We start from the raw sequence: 25,183 nt of genomic DNA on the forward strand, positions 1-25,183 counted from the left end.
TATAAGGAGGCTGATTCATAGTGGGGTAGGGAGAGGGGGCATGGGAGGAATAGACAAACTCTAGATAGGGCAGAGGGGTGGGAGGGGAAGAGAGGGGGTATAGGGTTAGAAATGATGGTGGAATGTTATGATCATTATTATCCAAAGTACATGTATGAAGATACAAATTGGTGTGAATACACTTTGTATACAACCAGAGATATGAAAAATTTGTGCTCTATATGTGTAATATGAATTGTAATGCATTCTACTATCATAAAAAATAAAAGCTCATAGACAACTTTGAAAAGTAAATGAAAAAAAATACAAAAAAGGGCTGGAGATGTAGCTCAGTAGTGAAATTCCCCTGCATTCAATCCTGGGAAGGAAGGAAGGAAGGAAGGAAGGAAGGAAGGAAGGAAGGAAGGAAGGAAGGAAGGAAGGAAGGAAGGAGTAAATAATACAAGTATCCACCATTAGTAAACTTAATAACAAGTTGTGGTACATCTATACAGTGAACTACTACTCAACAACTAAAAGGAACAAACTACAGATATATGTTACAATGTGAATAAATCATAAAAGTGTCATGCTAAGTGTAAGAAGGCAGAATTTCTGGCTATGCACTATAACCATTAATATGATTTTCTGGAAAAGGCAAAACTACAGGCAAAGAAATGTAATTGGTGATATGAGAGGCTGAGAATGGAACGCAGGAGACTGACTGCAAAAGGAGCATAAAGGGACTTTTTCCAGTGATGGAAATGCTCTACAACTTATGATTGTGATAGTGGTTACCCAGATACATGCATCTATCAAACCAAATGAAACTATACACATAATAAAGATAAACTTTACTGTATATAATTATATCTCAATAATCTAATTTTAAAAAAAAATTTAAAAGGAACAGGAAACGATCTCAAGAGCAGGAGTAGCTGGTTCATTTCTATATGAGTCACAAACATTTTTATTGGAGTCACTGACCAGTATAACCCAAATACATTAATAATTTAGTCCTAATGAACTAAAATACTTTTTTGTCTGAAAAATAAGATGATAGCTTACATTTTAAGAACCATCAACTCTATTCTGATATAAATGAAAAACTACATAACACAAAAATACCTTAAAAGGGAGATTACTTTTCTTTATATCATTTGTAGAGTTGAAAAAATTATCTGATATAAATTATCTAATCTGAAGATAAGAGTGAGTGAACTGCTCCAAGATCTACAGAAATAAGGCACTTTAGTTCAATTAAATGATTTCCCTGCAGGCAATGTCTTTTCAATCTGAGCTAATGACATCATTTAAGGAGGATGGTCCATTTAACTAAAAGGATCTTTTACAAGGCAGACAGACAGAAGGCAATCTAAGAATGTTTGCAAGGATTTTCCATATTTCAAAATTATAATGGTGAAATGCCTACATAAAATTCTTAAGGTTAGATATTAATCAATACGTTGAAGAAATAATTTCATGAAAAAGAATGTAATAAAGCTCTTAGGAAGTTTTCTCCATGACTTTTCCCTTTTAAAAAACCAATTCTTTCCTAATGGAAATTAGGCTACTGCAGACTAGCAGTAGCACAGACTTTGCTAGAAATTAGGGCCTTATTTCTGAAACACTGAACTTCTTTCCCTACCTGCTGTTTCTAGGATAACCCTCCCCAGGTTTGACAGGCTTACTTTTATCTGACTTTGAACTTCTGCATGTGAAATGGGCAAAAAGCACAATCACCAACATTCCTTAACTAAACCAGGTTGACCAGAAACTAAACTGCTAATTCTCCAAGATGAGAAAAAGTTTCAGGAATCCTCCAGAGAGCTCTCTCCTCAATCCTGTGCCCTAGAACCCAAAATTGAAAGTCTTAAGTAGACTATCCTTAGATTAAAATTCCTCACACCTTAGTATCAAGATAAAAGAAACCATTATAGTTTGTGGGGAAGATGAACGATTCTTAAATCATATGGAAGAGGGTCACACCAAATTCTCTAGAAAGATTTCCTCTTCATAATTCTGAGTTTCAAAATTATTTTCTATTAAACAAAATAGACAGTAACTGCTATTTTGTGTGAGTTGGCAAGGAAGTTAGACCAATAAGGACAAGAGATGAAAAGTTTTTACCCTAAATAAGAGGCAAATATCTATTTCAGAAGCATTTCTGCCACTAAACACACTACATACCTTGGACAAGTCACTTAACATCAGTACTTTAGTTTCCTCATTACTAAAATAATCTCTAAGGCCATTTTTAATTCTGACATATTAAAGGAAAAAATTCATTTTTAACAATTGATGAATTAAATATAGTTTTACTATTAAATGAGTCAAGCTTAACACTTGCTAATATTGACAGACTCTTTAAAGCAACAAGATTCAGGCTTAAAAAACAATTAGCTTGGCTGTCAGGAAACCTGCTTGTCTTAGGAACTTAGAGCTCCAAGAACACAATACCAGAAAAAGAGAATGGTTAAGTATCTATAAAGAATTTGATATGTTAGCCAAAATGCTTCATCCAATACTATTTGGAAATGGTCATAACAAATTAAAAACAAAATGAAAATTCTCTAAAGTCATCTGGTTCTGTCATTAATTGAGCCGTCATTCACAGTACGAGGTCCAATTTGTACAGTTGATCCATTTGGGGTTTTCCAGTTTCTTTGTTCAGTTTGGAATTGATGTAATTCATGTTCTTCTATAGTTTTTACTGTGGGATGTTAGCAACATTTTAATTTTCATTTGCAAAAATTATAAAGCTAACATAGTTCTTCTATAATAACTTGTCTCAATATTCCTAGAGGTAAGGAAAAGGGGTGAAGAAGTAGACAAAAAGAGGTTGATCATAAGTGCATAAATGTTTATATACCAATTAAAGAGATTTTACTATATAAACAGAAAAAGTCCTAAAGGGCCTCAAGATAAGAGCCACGGAAATTCAATATCACTCTTGTTACACAGTATTTGCTTTGGTTTATACAATCAAATTCCTCCATCTTTGAAATTCAGGCCAAGTTCCTTATCACTTGTAATAGATATACTTCAGTAATTATATACAACCAAGGAGAAAGAATGTGAAAGATTCAGATGTTGGTCCTTTCCAGTAAATAATTTATTCCTTTTGATGAATATACTAATATTAAGTCATATCACATTTTCCCATCAGAAAGCTCCAAGCTTCTTAATAAGATTAAATTATCTAAGTATTTCATATTTTAATCTTATCTTAAATCAAAAGATGGAGAAACTCATAAGTGAATTTTAAAATTTTTCTTCTTAATAAGTACTTCATTTTTATAACTTTAAAATAAGTTAATTTAATTGAATCAACATTTACTAGCAAGGTACGATTCTCAGCATTGTAAGTACAAAAGAATTCTAGCCATCGTAAGTTCATTTTGAATAGAGATACACTATAAACAACAGTGTGTCACTGTTTAGATTTACTGGGTAACAACTTCATGGTCAAAATATGATCTTATAAAAAGACAGAAGAAGTGGCCACCTAGTAAAGTACCATTTAAGAAACTTGGAAGCTGTTTAACTCTTCAAAATTTAAAGTCTCTCTACTACTTGGTGACACATACCTAATACATCATCAGTAGAATTACTGTTCCTGGCTATTACAGAATGGTTCCTTACTAAATACCAATGAAAATGCATCAGTTGTATCCTTTACTTATTTACCACATGCAAAGCACAAAATATTTGGGCAAATGACAATAACAGTTTAAGACTAGGTAAAAGAAAAGTGAAAAAGAAGTCTAGAAGAGGGAGAAAATAGGGCAGCTTCATGTGTGAATCAGAAGTGCTGAACTAGATTCCCTGTTATCCTTTCTAACTCTAAAACTCTCCAATTTATTTTCTAAGTCAATGACACAAGTGACAAATAAGAAAGTATTTATCAACATAATAATATTTTGATATCCTTAACACAATGAATATTTAAAAAAGAAAAGGAGCTGGTTGAGGTTGTGCACACCTGTAATCCCAGCTACTCAGGAAGCTGAAGCGGAAGGATCACAAATTTGAGGCAACTTAATGAGATCCTATCTAAAAATAAAAAAATAAAAAGGGCTAGGGAGTGTTATTCAGTGATAAAAGTGCCCCTGGGTTTAATCCCCCATACTGGGGGGGGGGGGAGAACACGTCAATTTTTTTAAATGAGTGAATACAATATATGAAAAGGATACTTACAAAAAATACAAATAATGAATAAAAATATGGAAAAAAACCTCCACCAGTATTAAAAGAAATGGAAATTAAATTCAAATGAAAAACCGTTTTGGCAACTGCTTGAAATATTAACAACCAGTATATTCAGAAAAAATGTTTAATAACCACAGAAAGAAATTCCCAATAAAAATTAGACTATCAAATAATAGCATATAGACTATGAGGTCCTGTAAGTATAGAAAATATCTCTAGGCAGATATATAAGATAATTGTAGCAGGAATTATTTCTGTTACCAATGATTATTTTTATCTTTATGTTTCTCAGTTACTGTGATTTTAAAATATGTTTACCAATTCCTTCACAGTTCTCCCTCCAAAAGATAGAACCTATTCTCTTTCCCTTTGAATGTGGGTCAACTTCACTGATTTTTTTCTAAGAAAGAATGTGACATCTAAGGCTAGGTCATAAAAAGGATCTTTCTGGGATCACTCAGACCAGAAGAGACCAGTCACTATATCATGGGGGTATTCAAGTAGCCAAGGGAAAGGCCCTGTGAAGAGGGACTGCAAAGGCAGCATCAACAGGAGCCCATGCAAGCAAGCCATCTTGAAAGTGGATTCTCTGCCTCCACACTTTCAGATGACTACAGTTCCAGCTGATATTTGGCCTGCAATCTCATGATTGATCACAAGACAAAACCACATTGCCTAGCGATGTGTCCCAAAATTCCTGACCCACAGTGAGAACAATTAAATGTTTATTACTTAATAATAAATAATAATTAATAATACTTAATAATAAAATAAGTTTGGGGGTTATCTGCAACAAAGCATAAATAATACATAATACGTAAATAATACAGGTTGTGGTTCAAAGTTCTATAATATTCACAATATCCAAAAGGTAGAAATAACCCATGACCATCAACTGATAAATGGAAAAAGTTTAATACATAAACAAAATAGTTTAATACAAAAACAAAAATCTCACCTTAAAGACAGTGAGATTCTGATACATGGCACATCACAGATGTACCTTAAAGACATTATGCTAAGATATAAGGCAGACAAAAAAGGATAAATAATATGTGGTTCCACTTATATGAATCTATATAAATCTGCCACCTGTATTAGGCATTCAGAGACAGGAAGAAGAATATAAAGGTTACTGGGGGTGGAGTTAAGAAGAATATGGAGTTAGTATTTAATGGGTTTTTCTGTTTGCTATGATTAGAGGTTATGAAAATAGGGTGATGGTTCCTCTACATGGTGAATGTACTTAATGCCACTGAACTGAACGCTTAAAGTGGTCAAAGTGGTAAATTCTGTTATGTATATTTTACCACCACAACAAAAAAAATGTAGGGAAAATGGGGGGGAGACAGTCTCTGTAATAAGACTGCTTGAGACTGAATACTACTAGCCATGTGACCCAGCCCCTCTATGCCTTAACTTCTTCATATGTAAAAGGGACACAGCAACAATGCCTGCTGCATACGGTTGTTATAGGGTGGAAATGAGATAATTCAGGCTGGGGTTGTAGCCCAGTGGTAAAGTGCTTGCCTAGCACTGGGTTCAATTCTCAGTACCACATATAAATAAATTAAGGTCCATTAACAACTAAAAATAATGTTTTAAATAAAATAAAATAAATGAGACAATTCATATAAAGCACTTAGCTCTATGCCCAACACAGTAAGTGCTCCAAAAGTGTCAATCATTATATTCAAAGGAATATGTTTTGCTTTTGATATCTAAAAAGTCTGTTACATTTTTATTATGAATAATGATAGGGAAACATCATGCATATGTATCAATATATACAATCATTTAAAAAATGAAGGGGACTGCAATATTTTCAACTGGAGATTTAGTTCTACCAAAAAGTTGTGAAACAGCTGAACTCCAAATGGATTATTTCAGACAGGAAAGGAACCAAATTTTGAAGAAAAAGGTAGGTTGAAAATACTATGGCTTAAGGGCAAAACTGCAAAATTGAATAAGCTTACTTTGAGAAAAATAAACCTTAAAGTCATATGAAATAATGGTAGTTTTAAAGTCTGAAAAAAACTCATATTTGAAACAAATAGGTTATTATAGGCTTCTGAATAGAGATTCAAATAGCACATTTAAGAAATTCAATTGCTGCTGTAAAATATGGGATATATGGTAGAACAAGTGGCAGGTAGGTTGGTCAGAGACTACAAAAGTAATTCAAGTACAAGATAACTAAATCTACCTATGCCAAAGCTATAGGAAAAAGATAGAAAAGACAGGTCTAAGATACTGTAGAAAAAGAAGTGACATTGTTGACAGACCAGATATCTTATGTTTGATTAAAACCTATCCAAAGCACCTTATCTATGCTTATTGAAGAACAGAGACAATATAATAGGAGACAAGACCACTCTATGCTGAAAACACTTGGAATTAGGTTCTATTCCATTTCTGAAATTAGTAAATCCAATGGTTCCTAAACTTGGCTGCATATTAGAATCACCTTGGAAGCTTTTTAAAGTTCCTATGCCAAGGTCACACCCATTCCACTAAATCAATATCTTCTGGGGGAAGCCAGTGATCAATAGCTTTTAAAGATAGCAATGTGCAAAAAAGTTTGAGAACCAATTAATTAGATTATAGACAAGAGATATCATTAGAAAGCCATTAAAGTCATTGGACATAAGATGATGATATCTTAGAATAGAGTGATCCTAATGAACGAAATAAAAAAGTATTAATATTCTAGATCATCAAAGCTAACTTATAGTGAAAAAAATCAGAAAAAATGGTAGGGTCTGCTGGAAGTAGGGTGGAGCACAAGCTAGGCACTGAAAAAAAAGCATAAGGAAAATTTCTGGGACAATGGAAAACACAATATTTTAATAAGGATACAGGTTATGTGAAGATATTCATTTTTCAAAACTCACTAAATTGTACATTTAGAATTTGTACATTTCACTGCATGTAAAATTTGCCTGAAAAAAAACTTGAAATAAGTATTGAGAACAAGTTATAAGCTTACTTTTATTTTTGCTATAAGTTTGCTGTTTACTTTGAATTGTATGCCTAAGCAAATGAGAAACTATATTGAGAATAATGGGAGCAGGGTTTTTCTAACACTGGACAACAGAGTTACAAATACAGAAGAGAAACTGTTTTTAACTTGTGGTGTTAGATCAGAATTGAGGTTTTATCAAAATGAATTTGTGGTTACTGATAGGTAAGAGGATAAGTGAAAAGATAGAGAGAAAGACAAGTGGATAGATAGGATGGACAGATAAATGGATTTTTTAGATACCTAAATACCCCAAAATTTAGTACCTTAAAACAACAACCATTTCATTACTTTTCATCTTTGTATTAATTATGTCTCTTTGTTTTCTATATTTTCTGATATTTTGACATCTGAGGGCTTGTTGATAGTGGAAAGAATGTTCTTCCTAGGGCTAGCCAATTCCTAGAGAAAGTAAAGGTCTCTTCTGCATGTGTGCCTTTCAAATGCAAGTGAATGACTACAGAGTTCATACCCACAGCTACTTCCTTTGTCTAGTGATTAAACTCTGGGCCATAAGCCACCTGTACTAAATCATTCCAGGACAAGGTATCAGACAACAAAGGTAAGCCTTGTATCCCAGGGCCCACCAAGATTATTCAAACTAATCAATTCTATGCATACTAACCCTGCCTTGCCTTCCCCACAGAAACCACAATAAAGACTCTTAACCCATATGTCTCCTCACTCTCTCTGCCTCTTAATCAGCCCTGGTACTTTCCCACATGGCCCTGTGTGGCATGTTATACCTCCTCCTCTTGGGAACTGTGAATAATAAACTTTCTTTTCAATGGCATTCATTTCCGGATCTGCTCACCTCACCATTCCTGAGTAATAGGCCTACAATAAAAACAATAATAATAATAATAATAATAATAATCATCATCATCATCATCATCATCATCCAGTGGATTGCATAGGTCAATTGGTCAGTTTTTCTTTACCATGTGATGGTAGCTGAGCTGCAATCATCTGCAGACTCAATTGGGTTAGAAATTCACAATGGTTTACTCACATGGCTTCCAGTTGATGCTAACTATAGGCTAGAGGTTCATCTAGGACTGCCAACCAGAGCATGTGTATGACATCTTCACCTCATACATTCATACATTCACCTCAGTGATGTCTCTATGACATTAAGGCAACCTAACTCACAGTTTAACCACCCTTACTTCTTTAGCTTTTTCTTTTCTTTTCTGACTTAACAAAGATCCCTGTTCTTTCATTCCCATGCCTTCAATGAGTTCACAGTATAATCCCAAATTTTATGCAAAAGGTTGCATTATTTTCTCTTTTATCCTCTCTCACCTCATACTATAGTTCCAAAACTCTAACAGACATCTTTACAGGGATACATTGCTAACACGTAGCCATCTTTCCCATGATCTAATAATTCTTCATAGTAACTCCATTACTTTTAATAACTTCATTAGCCTTTCAAAGTTGTGTATCCAGCTCTTATGGTGGAAATCACTAAACAGAGCAAGGTGAATATTCGTTGCATACTCTCAATGCAAAAGTTATTAAACTGAATATACAGATTTCAGGTGAGATTCAAGAAGGAGTTTTTAAAAATATATAAAAATTTATCATATATATATATATATATATATTACTTGTTGATAGACCTTTATTTTATACGTGGTGCTAAGAATTTAACCCAGTGCCTCACACATGACAGGCAAGTGTGCTACCACTGAGCCAAAGCCCCACCCCCTTATCTGTCTTTTTTAACCTAAAAATAAGGTTGAGAAGAAAAACTAGATAATTAAGTTTTGGTTACTCAAAGTCAATACAATGTAATAGTTTATATTACATCACCATTAGCTTTTATTCTGCAAATTTTAAAATCTTTAGGCAAAGATCTTGTCTTACTTAATGTCTCCCTAACAAGAAAATGATTAATTCTTATTAGTGTCTTTTTGTATTTGGGAGCATTTTCCTCAAAACACCTATTCTAAATTTCCTTATGTTTTTCTTAATTTATCTCAAATTTTACTTAAAAATTATACTATAATAAAATAAAATGGCTATTACAAAAGCAATATTTCATGTAACAATTACATCATGCTCTACCCTTATTAAAATTCTGTAATATATAAAATAAAACTCGTGCATTGAAAGGTGAACAATATTAGACATCAGAAAAAGAGAATTAGTTACTGAATCCACAAAAGAACATCCTTTTAAAACTGATCTCACTATAAGGCAGTCCCATTGAACAGGCCCTATGAAAGTACATTATCATAAGATTTCACTTTAGTATTTTTGAGGGAGAAATTAAAATGCCACTTTGGAAAAATGAGCCAACCCATAATTAAATGCTATTGTCAAACTCACTTTTGTTATCTATTTGATACTGACCAGTTTTTCCCACTGCACTGAATATCATGAAGCTGCCACCACCCGTTTCCTAGGCATTCTGTACTTTTGGAGTACAAACAGATTTCTCTATTAATCTGAGCAAAACTGTACTAAGAAATCTTTCATGAGAAAAATAAATATCATCTACTTTAAAAGCATACATACTATACCTACTAGTTTTAGAATACAGGTACTACTACTTACCACTACTACTTCCCTTCTTAAGGAAAATAATAGGTGATTATAGCTTTTTAATGAAGTTTATTTTACTAATATCTATTTCAACTAGTAAGTCTTCATACCTATTGTCACAAAAAATTCCATCCCACCCCCCCACCAAAAAAAAACAATAAAGTAGAATTACTATCATGTTAGGGATTCCCTCATATAACTGAAGGGGGAAAAAGAAACTATTTTTGTTTCTTTTCATTTTTTGCAGTAATGGAGATTGAACCCAGGGACCCTGTACAACATCCTTAGTCCTGTTTGGTTTTTTTGTTTGTTTAGACAGGGTCTTACTAAATTGTGTGCTCTGGCCTTGAACTTAACATCTTCCTGCCTCAACCTCTTGAGCAACTAGTGTTACAGGCATGTACCACCACATCTGTCAATATTCATTTCTCTTTAAGCAGATAAACAAAGAACTACTTAAATGATTCAAACTTTATACTTCCTAATATTATCAGATTCTTTAGAGAACAGATAGATGTGGTTATGAGGAGATCAGGTTTCACTAAGTAGAATCAGAAGGCTAAAATTTGGGACCAGGTGTGAGGGAGGCAAACTATACTGTACTAGGAATACAAATACTACAGTGAGATTTTGGTTTGAATCCTGGCTTTCCCATTTTCAAGCTGTGTAATCAACCTAAATCTGTTTATCAGTAAAATGATATACACTTCCTATATCAAGCTTATGATGATTTGAAATAATATGCAAGAAATAATCAGCACAGTACCCAGTACACTGAAATCTAATAAACGATAGCTGCTAGTAATGGTGGTGATAACATTAATTAGATACATGACCTTGAGAAGCTGCCTAACCATTCTATGTCTGAGGTTTTCACCAAAGAAGTATGAGTCTAAATGACTAAGTCCCTTTCAGAACCAAAAACACAATCTATCATTCCCATGGTTAGAAATAAAGAAACATAAATTTAACTTCCTCAAACTATCTAGACCTTAGGTCTACTACCTATTAAATCAAAAAAACAACAATTCCTTATTATAAAGCATTTTTAGATTCACAAAGAATATCTGCATAGACTATCTCATTTGAACCTCAAATAACTTATATAATAGGTATTATTATCTTTAAGTTAATCTAATAATAAAAATGAACTTTAAAGAAGCCAAGTGGCTCAACAAAGTAAGTACAGAATAAATGTACCTCAACACAGTAAAGGTCATATTTGGAAAAGCCAATGGCTAACATCATACTCAATGGTGAAAGTTTTAAACTTTCTCCAATATCAGGAATAAGATACTCACTCTTGCCACTTCTATTCAACATAGTACTAGATGTTCTAGCCAGTGCAATTAGGCAAGAAAAAGAAATAAAAGGCATCCAAATTGGAAAGGAAGATGTTAAATTATCTTTTTCCAGACAACATGACAACATGATCTTATTAGAACTAATAAACAAATTCAATAAAGTTGTACAATACCAAAAAAAATCACAAGCATTCTCTATGCTAACAATGAACTATCAAAAAATTCAGGAAATTTAATCTACTAAAAAAATAAAACCCTTAGGAATAAATTTAACCAAAAAGGTAAAAGACCTATATACTAGAAGCTATAAAACATCAATGATTAAGACATAAATAAATGGAAAGATCTTATGTTTTGAAGAATTAATATTGAAAAATGTCCATACTATCTAAAGTGTTCTATAGGTTCAATGCAACTCCTATCAAAATTCTAATGACATTTTTCACAGAAATGGAAAAAATCTTAAAAGTTTATACTGAACCACAAAAGATCCTCAATAATCAAAGTAATTTTGTGAAAAAGAACAAAATCAGAAGCACCACACTACTTGATTTGAAAAATCTACTAAGAGGATACAGTAAACAAAACCACAAGATATTGATATAAAAACCAAATATAGAGATAAATCTATATATTTATGCTCAATTAATTTATGACAACAATGCCAAAAACACATAATGAAAAAGGGATAGTTGTTTCAGAATGATGCTGGGAAAACTGAATATCCACAAGCAGAATGAAATTAGACCCTTGCCCCACACTATAGGCAAAAAAAAAAAATCAAGTAAATATGGATTAAAGACTTAAACATTAAGTCATAAAACTGCAGGAAAAAAAACTAGGTGAAAATCTTCAGGATATTGGTCAGCAAAAAGATATTTTGACAAGGATCCCAAAAGCACAGGCAATAAAAGAAAAAACAAACAAATGAGATTTCATCAAACTAAAACACTTTTGAGTAGCAAAGAAAACCATAACAGAATAAAAAAAGGCAACCTATAGAATGGAAGAATACATGTTCAAATCCTACAGCTTAATAAAGGGTTAATCCAAAATACATAAGAAACTCAAAACATCTCAACAGTATGAACACAGATAACACAATTAGACAGTGGGCACAGGACCTAAATTAATATTACACAAAACAACACATATAAATGACCAATAGGTTTATAAAAAAATGTTCACTATCACTAATCATTAGAGAAATGCAAAGCAAAACCACAAGGAGATATTCCCTCACACTTCTCAGAATAGCTATTATCAAAAAGATGAAAGACAAGTTTTGGCAAAAGATGTAGAGAAAAAAGATGTAGAGAAAAAATGTAAACTGATACAGCTATTATGGAAAACAACATGGAGGTCCCTCAAAAATTAAAAATAGAAATATTATATCATATAACCTGCTGAGGGCCATTACCAAGTAGGTATGACGCATCAAAATCTCCTTGCCAGCATACCCCATGCTGCTTAGGACATTCGACGGGACATTGCATGTATGTTTTAGTAAGATGACCCTGCTCAAGGTGATCGAGGGTGGATCCAGGTTTGAGGAAGTATCCTGCAGGTTTGAAGAAGTATCCCGGTCCTTGGGTTTAGGGTGTTCCTGGTTTAAGGCGTTTCCCGGTTTAAGAATATGGGTTTTAGGGAAGTTGAGGTTGAAGATTATGGCTGCTGGGATTAGGGTGTTCCTGCTGCTTGTTCCCGTTGAGTTCTCGTGAGATTAAAATGGGATTTGGAAAAAGCCTCGTGGAGTAGGTGAATTGTGAGGGAGATTGAGACTGCCCCTGAACGTGTGTGGAGGCTGGTGTGAGATCCGGAATAAAGAATTGCTGTTTGAACCTACAAAGCTGTGGTGCCTCCTGATTCTGGTGCCCCCCAAGACATCGGCAATAACCCAGGAATCCCACTACTGGGTATATATATACAAAGGTTATAAAATCAGTATGCTGAGAGACATCTGTAGTCTATGTTCAGTAGAGCACTATTCACAACAGACAAGATATGGAATGCACCTAACTATCCATCAGTTGATAAATGGATAAAGAAAATGTCACATACACACACACAGCCTTAAAACAAAAGAAATCCTGTCATTTGTGACAACACAATCAACCATTAGTCATTATGTTAAGTGAAATAAGTCATGAACAGAAAGACAAAAACTGTATGATTTCACTTACATATTTATGGAACATTAAAAAGTCAAACTCATACAAACAGTAAAATGGTGGTTACCAGAAGTTGAGATGGGTGGGAGATGTCAAAGGACACAAACTTCATTTTGTAGGATTAAGTTCAATGTTCATCATGGTAACTAGTTAATAAAATATACCATATACTTGAAAATTGCTGAGAATGGATTTTAATTATTATCACCACAAAAAAAATAGTAAGCATTTGAGGTAATGCATATGTTAAATAGCTTGATTTGGACATTCCACAATGTACAAATATAGCAAATCATGTTGTAGACCATAAATACATATAATTTTTACTTGTCAGTTAAAATTTGTTCAATTAAAAAATAAAATAAGGGGTTAGGGATGGGGCTCAATGGTAGAGGGCTTGCCCAGCATGCTCAAGGCCCTTGGTTGGGTCCCCAGGATGGCATTAATTAATTAGTTAGGTAGTTAATTAATTTTAAAAATAAGAAAAAGCCAAGGAGTTTGGCTGGTTACAAAGCTAGTTATCAGAGATTTCATCTCCTGTTTGTTAGTACCAAAGCACACATTCCTTCCTAAACAAGGAATGCAAGCCTGCAAGACAAGGTATTAGTGTCCTACAGGAAAAAGGCCATACACTTTAGAGAAAAAAAAATAGAACTAAATTTCTACCTCAACTCCACCACTGCTTGCTGTGTTGCTTTGGGAAATCACTTAATCTCTATGGGTTATAACTTCTTTAATAATAAGAATAATTCACCAGTTATGCCACTAGAATTTATTCTGATATACTTATTATCTACTGATTTGACTTCAGAGTCCTAAGGAAACTACATAAGCATTGAAATTTCTGGTGGAACAGACAACAAAATCTGTTCCCCAATCCTACCACCTTGCTTCTTCCCTATTCACATATCCTCTTTACCTGGAAAAGAAGCATAAGAAAATTCTATTCGTCCTTGTTCCTCTTCTCCCCTAACAAATGGACCTATATATAAAAACCTGAGTCCAAAAGGACATCACTTTCACTACTTACATTTACTAGGAAAGGTGGAAGGATGAATCTAGTTAATAATAGAACATATCCCCCTAAGTCCCACTAAGAAAACTGCCTTTTGCTATAAACCCCCAAATAAGAAGCTGTAAAGCTCTGTGTATATAAAGAGAGGGCACTTAACAACAATGCCATGTAATGATATAGACAAATACAAGTAATTTTATGTAGCAGATTAGTTTTTAAATGCCATTTTTGCAACTATTTGCAAGAGAGTTTAGTAATTTAAAGAGCATTTTCCTTATTACATCAAACTCCCATAATTTACCTTATAAATAAAACGTTAGCAAAAATTATAATCCTAATTTATATAACATCAAACTCACATGCTAACTTTGGCAATTTTCTCTCAGGCATGTTAATTTTTAAACAATTTAAAACCATTCTTAAAAGTATTTTCCATTTCCTTCTAGAGCTCAAATTTGTTTTTAAAGGAACTATTTCAAATATGTTAACTGAAATTGCAAAAGGACAGCTGCTTGATACGATGGGGCATATTATTGCCTTGCAATATCAGATCACTCAACCTCACTCCTTTTCCCTTTTTTGGACTCTAGGTTGCCACTAAAGTGGCTATTTATTAGTAAGTAAATACAGTGATGGCCATATTATGCATACTGATATGCCCTAAGGTCCTGTTATTGGGAAATGAGAGTATTTGCCCGTACACACTTTATGTCTATGTTAATGTCTGCACTTGCTTTAACTTTCCCTTAGTCCCAAAACACATTTCAAGATTTGCTAACTAGAAAACTCACACCAATGCACTTTTTTGGTTGTTTATTTTAAATTATGAAAACTCTTTCATCTGTCATAAATCTTAGGAGACAAAAATTGAACAAACATCTTTTAAATAGGAAAAAAATTACTATGTTCAAAATACAACTTCATAGAAGAATATTTTTAAATTAACCTTAATTCATCTTACATATGCAATTTCATTTTACTGCGAGTGATGTCAACAATTTATACAAAATAATGGATTTAGATCATATATATATAAATATATTGGCTCAAAATAGTTTTTCACTATTTCTTTATGGTACTATATGTTTTTATTTTTCTAAAAACTAATTATCATAAAATAACAAGAGTAAAATTAGCATCATCTATAGTCATACTACTTTTTAAACCATCTGCCCTAAAAATCTTGAAATTCAAGTCCTAACCATATAGTTTCAATGAGAAAAGCCATAAAACTATGTTTAAAAAAAAAAACTACTTTTTTTCCAGTCCTGGTTTCCCAGGATCATAAAACTCAAGACTGTCCTTCCCAAATTTATCTTGTCTCACTTGCTTCTTAATTGCTGGGTTATAAATACCTTTGTCTTCTATTAAAGACACATATTTTCTTCTGTAGACTCATGCCTGTGAGAACTGTGTTCCAAATTCTGTGCCCACAATGCAATCACAATTCAAAATTTGATTTCTAAAAACCAGTTCTTAAGTGTGAAAAAAGATCTATAACAACTCTGCTAACATTAGTTTTTCTTTAAAACATTAGTTAAATTTTATCTAGCATTAATTCTAGTTGGAAGGTGCATATACCCAGAGTATCGACAAGGGTCAGACTTTATTTTCTATCATTGACCTGCTATGCAAAAAAAGTATTCAATTCATGCGATGCAAACCTCCTTGTTAATACGCATATTGAAATTCTAACACATGGGATTTCAATATCTATTTACACTATGCATATGTTTGGTCTCTACTTTTTCAAAAAATGGTATATGTAGCTGAAATATTTAAAAGCCAACAACTACAAAAATGGTTATAAGCTTGCCTTGTATTAGAACCTCTTTTGTCTGTCAATCAACAATAAAGTATTATTCTACTATCACAAAAGGAAAACCTTTGGAGGCAGTAGAGGACTATGGGTTGTGCAAATGTGCAGTTGCTAAGAAGCAAATATGCCTCTCTTCTAATCAAATAGCCCAGCTCAGCAATGCCGCTGGCTTGGGGCAAGAAGCAAATTCCACCAGCCACAAACTTAGAAACAGTCTTGAATTATTTGTTGCTGACCGCTGGCTGAACCCTTCCTGATGAGCACCATCACCATTAGCCACTACTCAGTGTATTCCATCAACCAATGGCAATAGCAGCATGCTACAGCTCAGGCTACAAGAAATTGATCAAACAGGGTAATGAGACTATTTCTTCACGGAGGTTATTTTAAATGAATATAAATATTTTCTTTCTACATAATTTGCCACAGAAAGGTCACTGAACTCTCTGTGATTCCAAAGAAAAATGCTCTACTGTCCCCTTTACATATTTGAGTTAAGATAAAGCCAACAAACAATTCAGGGCATTTTTTGATATTAGGGGCAAATTCTAATGAGATGGCATTTAAGACAACAGATTAGCTGTGATATTTAAGCTTCACCTTAGGTTATATCTAAAAACTGATCATATGATGCTACTCTATAAATATGAAACTAATCATGATTTGCCAATTAAAAACATTTGTAACAGTGCATTTTTGCTTAAAGAAAGCACAATTAATCTCTAATGTAGGTGATTGTGAGAACATGAATCATATGTATGCCTTCTTAGTTCAAGTTATTAAAATTTGATATAATTGTTGTGAATTATTTAGTGAAGAATTCATTTTTCTATAGCCCACCTCCTCCTGCTAGACAGTGGAATAAAATGCATGCTAACTATTTCAGTTAGCACATGAATCATCTCACTGACATCTGATTTAGCTCTTCTTACAGTGACATTTATTGCTCATTTCCTTTACATACTTAAAACCTAAAAATTATAAACAACTGAATTTTAACATCATATCATAACCAAATGACAGTAATTTAGCTGTATATTTTATCTAACATTCTGAAAATACTCTGAAAAGTCCAGTTTATGGTTAGTGGGCTTCTAATAGAGTAATATTAAAATACTACTTCTAATACAGTAGTACTAAAATAATCCCAGCTAAATCTCTGTTTAAGAACTTCAAATATCATTATGCCAGCCACAAAAAGAATTCAAAATAAATATTTTTAACATATCAGTATCCTGTCTTTATTATAAACTAACAGATAAAATAGCATCTAATTAAGATGTTAAAATCAGGAGAAAACACTTTCATATGAATGAATGCCTCTAAAAACTTTCCTAAAGATATGTCTAACATGTTCCACTAAATAAAAATGCAATCGAATACAAAAAAATAAATATTTGTCAAAGTGATCTGCTTTCTATGCAGATTCTTTAAGAGCTTAATAAATTATTTTTGTTTATGATTTTTTCTTAGAAACAAGTGGGCCAAATAAATTTTTGCCTTCATCAAAAATGTCTAGTTTACAATATAAGATGGAAAAACTACTTAAGTTTGTAGAAATATATGTTTGGAAATTCTTTTTAATGACTGAAACTCAGATGAACTTTTCACAATTCTACTTTTAAACTGTTTATGATTGTTATTAGACATGACAGTAAAATCACCTCATCTACAAAATACAAGATTCACACAGGCAGCCATCTTTAAACATGGATAAAATACTTTAACATGGATGTTAAAAGGTTATCTGGCCATTGATAGAGATTTATAAATTTGTCACAATTGGGACATGATGTCACTCATAACAGGATTTTAAATGCACATTTGAATAATTTTTAAAAGGTATACAGGATTAAAATGAGACAGAAAACCTTCATGATTAACTTTAAATTAATCTCTCTTGAAAAGGAGAACTCAATAGAAAACAATACAGGGAAAAGAAGCTCCAGGCTGACATATGACTTGTTTAGGTACATTCTATTTTTTTGTTTGTTTTCACAATAAAATCATGCCATGCTCTCAGAAATGGCACAGGAAGAGTCTCTAAATAATAATCAATAATTACTTGAAAGAAAATTAGGATCAAATAGCAAGAACATCCTATAAGCTGTCTAACAATATGACAAATTCAGTATCAACCACAAAGAACCAATATAACTTCTGGTGCCAAGGAGCCAGATGGTACTGCTGGAAAAAATTAAGTCTACAGATTGGCAGCTCGACCCTGTGATTATTGCCCAAGGGAGGACAAAGTGGAAGAAGAGTGGGAGGTTCAGTATGATGAGGATAAATCAATTACCACCAACTCAGTACATCCTTCCTATGATACCCTAATAACAAATTCTAAATACCATGCCAGAGAATTTTTCACTGTTTAAATAGTCCCAACATTAGTTGGCAATGATAAAATAATGTGTAGTAAAAAGTAAAATATAATCTCAGTTTTTCGTCATAGGCCTGGCAAAGTAAATTGAAAATTGATTCAACTGCATATGATTTACATGCAATAAATACTAAAGCATTTTTGTATAACTGTTGTGGAGGGGGAAAATGAAGGTATCTTTTTTTTCTATTTTTCCTTTTGCTTTGTAGTCAATAACAGCATCTGTTAAAACTGTATATTTTCCAAAAGGAAATTTATGACCAGATAATGGTTGCATATGATGGTTTCATAATTAAATAACTGACTTGCATACTTTATAAAAATACTTTGTTCATGTTTTTGTTCAGAAAAAAAAAAACATTTTCCATTTTGTGCCATCTAAGGAATGTTTAAGAAACAGCAACATCTCAAGACATGTTCAAAGTCAAATAATATGGTAAAGATAGCATACATTGTTAATTTGCACAATTGTGAGAAATTCAGTATCTGCGTTAGTCATGCTTTAAAAATGTAAGACGGCTATGCACTTAGCAGTAACCGCCAAAGCTTATGCTGAGGAAAGTTATTTTTCTTTTATTACCACCTTCCTTTCTTTGGCATATTATCACTTATGATATACTTTCTTTGGCATATTATCACTTATAAAAACAGTTGTTCTGCATTATTCTAGCTTTAGTAGGTCAGACACTAGAATAAAAAAATTTTAAATATAAAGATATTAAGGAAAAAAATTGTATTGTTGATTTTTAAATCCTAAGAATATATAATTTTACAATGTAAATGTGTACAGATGCACTTAATATATTAGCAATTACATTGATGGATGGCCTTTGGAGTTTGTCTAAAACACCAATCAGTGACATATCAATTAGATTTCATTAACAAATATACTTGATATGGCAAAAAAGTTTTCTGCTGAATTAGTTTTTAAGTATAAAAGCAAGGACTGAATTTATAAGGCTTCTAGAAATTTTATTAGTCAAATCACAGGTACACAGTAATTTAATAAAGTTAACTGAAACCTTTCTGCTATATTTTCTAGCATGTTACAGAGGATAGGGAACACACTGCTAATCTGAGTTGCTGAAGCTGTATCTGAATCTCTATTGTGGGCACTGATAGCCACATCGATAGAAAAATTAATCTAAGAAGATGTACTTTACCCAAACCACACCTAAGTCATCTTTCCTTATCTAACAAAAATTGTATATGTGTTCAAATAGCTTGACTTAAAGCTTATAAAATGCAAAATTAACATCAGTGTTTGAACTCCTTAGGACACATTCCTCCACCATAATTTTGCACTAAATAGCTGTTCAACTTTCATATTTCTATACTAAATAACAAGCTAACAATGCTTTTATCATCTCAGAGGAATATAATTAATTTACAGAAGTATCATACAGGTCCATAAGTTTCTAACCATAAAATACATTAAAATATATTTTAAAGATATATTTTAAAATAAAAATCAGATAAAATAAAAAGAGTAGAGGATTTAAATAATGTCAATAGAGAAGAAATAGTTTGTGACAATAAGACACCCTATTAATAAAGTTTAAGAGTAGCAAAACAAAGCAAGAAAAGATATATCAGGGAACAATTTTAAAATAAAGCATCTATTACTATATAAAACCCAAATATTGTCCATGTAAAGAAAAATGCTTATCTCTCATTCATTTTTACCATCCAAAGGAAAACTTTGAAGATATCAGCATTAGACAACCAAAAATGCAGCCATTCTGAATTTTAGGATAATTCTCATTTTTATCTCATTATCATTTTTCTAACAAACTATCCAGTTAATGGCTCTCAAGTTCACTTTGATAAAATTCACTTGTTATTATTTTATTACTTTCCTATCATCTGACAGAAACAGGAAGATAAATACAACTCATCCAAATAAAAAGATCACTGAAATTTAACATAGGCCATGACACATATGAATCACCACATGAAAGTTAGGTTACAATAAAAAACTGAATATTCAATTACAAAAAAGAATCCTAGTGTTATCAACTCATCTTTTAGCTACTTACAGTATACAATGTAATATGTAAGTAGCTATGATATGATTAAATGCAATATTGTTCAACATAATTTAAATTACCTATGTTCAAATATCTTGCAACATCATAATAGGCAAGAGCTAATATTGGGTATATCCTATGTGCCAGGACCTTCCTTATCTTTACTACAATCTTATGAGATATTATAATTGTTCCTATTTTTATAAATTGAGAAACTAAGGCTTAGAGAGAAAATAATTTTTCCAAAGTCACAATGTCAAACCAGGATTAAACCAAGGTGTTTATGATATAGTTATCTATGCACTTAACCACAACTGTACAAGTTACCCTTGAGCTGATGAAATACAAATTTTATCTTCTTTAAAGTCCTTATATGCAGATACTAGAATTATATTTGGTTTCCCTTGAATACCGCTTATTATTATTTAAGCTGCCAGGACAAGGCATAGTAACATAACATGATGCCTGAATTACAAAGAAGAAAATAATTAGACAATAAAAAACAATGAGAAAGGAAAAGCTGATCATACCGGCATTGAAATAAATGCCAAAGAAACTACCAAGATAAAGTGTATCCCTGTGGCTATATAATCATACTAAGTGAAAGTAATTAATGGCTTCTAAAATTCTGTAACTTTGGATCATATGTTTAGAAACAAAAGTGACAATTCTCCTGATTTACCTGTGAGGAAAGTTGGGGCAGATGTCTCTACTCTGAACATCCTAATCCATCTCCTTCTACATTCTCTGGCAAGTCTTATCTTTTTCATGACATTCAACATGTTTAGGCAAATAAATCAGTGATTCTCCATATCTCTATCCCATATCTCAGACTCCCTCTCAAACAGCTTTGACTAATTTTCTCAATACTCCTTCAAGTTCAACAGCCTTGATCTTTCTTATCCACTTTCCCATTTTCTTTATAGATGCTATCACTTCCTTGAGAAAAGAATCTAAGAATCAGGATTCAGCCCAGATACAATCATAAAGTCTACCATTGGTTTTCCTCTATTTTTCCTCTAGGTACTTACTCTCCCTTGTCTCTACCCACAGAATAGTCAATCATTATATATTACCTGTTACTGTAATAGCCAAGAGCTAAGACTGGGCATTTCCTATGTGCCAGGACTTACCCTTGATCAATGAATTTCCCCCTGAGGCCTTCTCAAGCCTATGCTCAGCAGATGTACACTAAGTCCTATCTTTTCTCTTTCTTCTCTACTTCCAGCTCCTTTTCCATGACAAACCCACAACCTTTCTCTCTGCCTTCTTAATCTGATAAATATTTTCTTGGATGCCTTACATTCCTTATATATGATGGTCACTTTATCCATTACCTCTTTTGTTAAGTAGAACAACTGATGAGCCAAAGTAGTAATTTAAGAGACTTAGTCCTCAACAATCCATTTGTCTTTTTGTTAGGATAGAACTAGAATTATTTTCTGCTGAAAATTTAGCCTGCCTCTAGTCCAAATCTTTTAGCCCATTTTCACATACAGTTTTTTTGGTCTTACATGAAGGCACAAATATTTGACAAGCCTCTCATCTTAGGAGAATATCAACTGGACTTCCAATTCTGCTGGCTAAAAACATGTATGACCTGGTAGGTACCAACACAAAAGTACACTCCAAGCAGTAGTCAGATAATATATCCTAAATTTCTCTGCTTTCAAGTACTAGTACAACAAATAAAATATTTGAACATAGCTAAAGTACACATACCTTGGCTATTTTTCTAATTCAGTGACCTAAAGAGTAGAAGAAGATGAGGACTGGGAGGTAACAGAGTAGTATGGAATACAAATTGGAAAGAGATGGTGATCTAAAGAGAAAGACGAGGGCTGGGATGTGGCTCAAGAGGTAGCGCGCTCCCCTGGCATGCATGCGGCCCGGGTTCGATCCTCAGCACCGCATATTAACAAAGACGTTGTGTCCGCTGAAAATTAAATATTAAAATTTTTTTTTCTCTCTCTCTCTCCCTCTTTAAAAATAAATAAATAAATAAAGAGAAAGACGAATACAATACAAACTCAGTATTGCCAGTTCACTCAATTCCCCCCACCCCAAAAAAAAAGCAAAATTATAAATTTTTCTTGGTTGACACAAATTTCTAAAACACAAATACTAATTTGGTCAAAATACATCATCTACAAGCCAAATTTGAAACTTGGCCTACCAGTTTGAGACCTCTGCTCTAGATATTTCATATGCTGTCTTAATTTTAAATCAAACTATTAGAGAATTGTATATGTAGGCCAGAGGTTGGCAAATCCTTACAGCAACGGGTCAGATAGAAAATACTCTAGAGGTTTTGTGGGACACAGGATCTCTGTCACAACTAGAGTCGGACTTCATGTATTAATAACAGGGATACATTCTGAGAAATACGTTGTTAAGCAATTTCATTGTTGTGCAAATATGATAGGTATCCTTACACCAACTAAGACATTTACATCATTAGGCCCTATCTTACACATGGTCTATCATTTACAAAACCTCTCTATGTGGCACATGACTATACTTAATGCTGCTGCTGAAAAATGAAAGCAGTCATAAACTCTATGTAAACAAGGGAATGTGGTTGTATTCCACTCCAAACATTACTATAAAAATAGCAGCAGGCCAGATTTGCTCTAAAAGTCATAGATGGCCAACTCCTGATCTAGACTGTTATTTTGCCCCACATAAATTGATGTGTCCTAAATTGTGTTTTGGTGTACACTATATAACTACATTAACAAAATTTTTTAAGAAAAAAGCAATATTGAATATACTTTTTAAGAGTTTTATTTACTACAAAATCTTCAAGACATCCTTTTCTTAGTCTCCTTGAAAGAAGTTTCACCGGATCCCAGTATTAGTTAGAGTTGTATCTCTCTTGAGTATCTGATTTACTTTTATATCAAGAATGCTGTAAGGGCTGGGGTTGTAGCTCAGTGGTAAAACGGTTCCCTCACATGTGTGAGGCACTGGGTTCGATCCTCCGAGCCACATAAAAAATTAAAAAATAAAGATATTGTGTCCATGTACAACTTAAAAAATATTTTTAAAAAAGAAAGCTATAAATCCTTCACCTACTCATTTTCTCCCTCTTTGCACTGGCTGATAAAAATATGTATGTTCCCCAGCTAAAGCTAGAGTACTCATTGCATTCATTTGAGATACAAATACTAATCCTAGCTTCACTCTAGTTTTTTTATCTAACCTCATTCTCTCTGCCCTTGTGTTCCTAATTCATTTCTTAACTTTGGTATAATATATGTATCTTTGTGAACTGCATTGATTTTTTAAATATTTTTTAGTTGTAGATGGACACAATATCTTTATTTTTTTATTTATTCAATTCTATGTGGTGCTGAAGATTGAACCCTGGGCCTCATGCATGTGAGGCAAGCACTCTACCACTGAGCTACAACCCCAGACCCTTGATTGATTTTTATAAAACCATACAAAATCAAAAAATAATAATTGCCGCAGTCCGGCTGCAGCAAAATAACCAGGGGGTGACAAGCAACTTGTGTACATTGACACAGCAGGAGTGGGAGCCGTTTATTGTAGGACAAGAGGTGTATATATACATTCCACACAGCTTATCTTAATTAACATAAACTAGATACAGCAGTCAACCAATAAGGAATCTCCACACTTAATGGCTCGCTGGCGTTACTTCACAAACCACTCTCTCTGGCAAAATGCCAGGCGCCATCTTGACTTGTTTACAGACTCTAACAAATAATAATAAACAAGTCTGTTCAGGACAAGTTAAATTCAAATAATTTAAAAGTCTAACTTTTATTTATCTCCAATCTATACAATTGTGCTTTTTTACATCAGTGCCAAAAAGTAAAAGTGATGGGTGTGCTTTAATCAATTTAATCTTTTCCACTCGTACACTTGCTAAGAAGAGCAAGAAATGGATAGCCAAATAGTAAACAATTTAAATAAGAAAACAAACAAACAAACAAAAAAACCTTTCACTCACTTTAAAAACAGACCTTAAGAAAGATTCAAGATAGCCACAATGGTGGATGGTACAGCAGGAAAAGCCTACAGAGCCACAGTGGGCTGGGGTCACCAAAAGACTTGAAGAAGCTAAGACGGTTTGTTCCAGTAATGAAAGGGAAAGTGCCAGATTGCAGCTCTGAGAAGTGATCAGCTGAAGAAATAGCAGCAGACCTCCCAAGAAAGCCTACAGAGATATCCAAGTTTGGTTTTGCGTCAAGTAGTCACATAACAAAGAAAGCATCAGTCATATCTGTCAAACTTTGATTGGGTAAGCCTAAGGAAACTTTTCCAACTCTTGCTCCAAAACCCTTTCAGTAGTAGCAGCTTTCAATGAAGGTAAAGATAGTGAAGCAGAGGAAATATCTCCAGAAACAAAGATGATGATGAAGAATACTGTAAGTAACACACCAAGATCAAAGAGACCAACCTCCTTCAATAAAGGAAAGCAAGGGTTTCCTGATAAACAGAAGGAATAGAAGTATGATATCAAATCTCATCTTGAAAATATCCATGACCAAGACTATTAAATGATATGTTTTGAAATTGGGGTGCGGGGTGGGTCTAAAAAGGAACAGTTTCCCTTCCTAAAAACATGGTATAAAACTATAGTTGGAGCTGTTTTTGTTTATTTTGTTTTGTTTTTTACGTTTTCTTTTCTTTTTTAAGATTAAAGTGGTACACTAATAAATT

The 25,183-nt window shown here is 33.0% G+C and overlaps 1 protein-coding gene and 1 pseudogene across 2 annotated transcripts in view; one reads left to right on the forward strand and one right to left on the reverse strand.

Moving 5' to 3' along the window:
- The window catches only part of Skap2 (src kinase associated phosphoprotein 2), a 182,216-nt gene that overhangs the window by 122,812 nt on the left and 34,221 nt on the right, over positions 1-25,183 (reverse strand). The window lies entirely within an intron of this gene.
- Positions 24,510-25,020, forward strand: LOC113190735 (PEST proteolytic signal-containing nuclear protein pseudogene; annotated as a pseudogene).

Source organism: Urocitellus parryii, chromosome 3 (genome assembly GCF_045843805.1).
Source record: "Urocitellus parryii isolate mUroPar1 chromosome 3, mUroPar1.hap1, whole genome shotgun sequence".
NCBI lineage: Eukaryota > Metazoa > Chordata > Mammalia > Rodentia > Sciuridae > Urocitellus > Urocitellus parryii.